The sequence below is a fragment of the Sorex fumeus genome, unplaced genomic scaffold, assembly GCF_029834395.1.
Source record: "Sorex fumeus unplaced genomic scaffold, SorFum_2.1 ptg000008l, whole genome shotgun sequence".
NCBI classification, from domain to species: domain Eukaryota; kingdom Metazoa; phylum Chordata; class Mammalia; order Eulipotyphla; family Soricidae; genus Sorex; species Sorex fumeus.
The window spans coordinates 7548947-7550899 of NW_026606065.1; positions in this window are offsets into that span (position 1 = coordinate 7548947).

The following is a 1953-nucleotide window of genomic DNA, read 5'->3' on the forward strand; positions in this document are numbered from 1 at the left end:
GCAGAAGAGGGAATATGTGAAGTTAGTGAGTCCCTCGGGCATATCAAAGCCAGGAAAGTGCCAGTTATCTGATGCCATTGCTCTGCACTGTCGAAGATGCTGGAGCCATGCAGTGGTATGTGGAAGGTAATGCAGTAACTATTCACCCAAACCAGTTTAGTCTTAGCTATGTCCTCTAAACTAATGGTCTTCAAACATCATATCCTGGACCAATGCCAGTCCCATAGGAGTAGAAAGTTGAAAAATTGCTGGTCTGTGAACTGGCTGGCATGGAGGACAGGCCCTGCTTTGCAGGTATATAGAGTCAGCAGGGTGCTCGTCTAGACTCCTAGGCCATTCTTTGTTTTGTTTTGGAGTTGCACCCAAAGGTGCTTAGTGGTTACTCTGGGCTCTATGCTCATGGATAACTCCTGGCTAAGCTTGCGGGATGACAAGGGATGTCATTGGGGGAAGACAAGGTTTGCTGAGTGCAAAGCAAGCACCCTAGTGACTGTACTATCTTTCTGGCCCCTAACAAGACTATTCTTTTTTTTTTTTAATTTTTCTTTTTTTATTAGTGAAACACCATGAGGTACAGTTGTAGATTTACAATTTTTTGTGCTTGGGTTTGATTATACAATGATCAGATACCCATCCCTCCCCCAGTGCCCATTTTCCACCACCATGGATAATATCCCTCCCACCCCCATCCCCCCATCCCCCCTGTCTCTGTGGCAGGGAAATCCCCTGTGTTCTCTCTCTCCTTTTGGGTGTTGTGGTCTGCAAAAGAGTCATTGAGTGGCAAACATGTTCAGTCCATAGTCTACTTTCGACATGCATCTCCCCTCCTGGGAGGATCCTCCAAACACCCTTTATTTGGTGTTCCCTTCTCTATCTGAGCTGCCCTTTCCTCTAGAATGCCCGACTGGCCACTAAGCTATGGAGTAATCCTCCTGGTGCTGATCTCAGCTATTCTTGGGTATTAATCTCATATTTTGTTACTTTATATCCCCCAGATGAATGCAATCTTTCTATGTCTATCCCTCTCTTTCTGACTCATTTCGCTTAACATGATACTTTCCATGTTGTACCACTTGTATGTAAATTTCATCACTTCATCTTTTCTAACAGCTACATAGTACTCCATTGTGTAGATGTACCAAAGTTTCTTTAACCAGTCATCTGTTCTTGGGCATTCAGGTTTCTTCCAGTTTCTGGCTATTGTAAAGAGTGCTGCAATGAACAAACAAGTGCAGATGTCACTTCGACTATACATTTTTGCCTCTCTGGGATATATTCCCAGGAGTGGTATTGCTGGGTCAAATGGGAGCTCAATTTCTAATTTTTTGAGAATCGTCCATATTGTTTTCCAGAAGGGCTGAACCAGTCGACATTCCCACCAACAGTGAAGGAGTGTCCCTTTCTCGCCACATCCGCGCCAGCATCGGTTGCTTTTGCTCTTTTGAATGTGGGCCAGTCTCTGAGGTGTGAGATGGTATCTCATTGTGGTTTTGATCTGCATGATGATTCATTAATTCATTAATTCATTAATCATCATGTTTCCCTGATGATTAATGATGTAGAGCATTTTCTCATGTGCTTTTTTGCCATTCGAATTTCTTCTTTGAGAAAGTTTCTGTTCATTTCATTGCCCCATTTTTGGATGGGGTTGGATGTTTTCTTCTTGTGGAGTTTAACCAGTATTTTGTATATCCTGGATATCAACCCCTTAACAAGGCTATTCTTATACTAACCCCTAGGGTTGGATACACTTAGAGACTAGTCTTAAGTTCTAAAGTCGGATGTAGAGTGTAGCAGGATTGGAGTTGGATTCAAGGCATTCTGATGACGTGGAAGGCTCTTTAGCTGCAGAGCTCACTGCCTCAGCGTGGCGGGGGAGGGGGGAAAATGGTACCACTTTTTAGTTCTCATGTTTTAGAGATCATTTGTAGAAAATTTAATATTTCAAAAGAA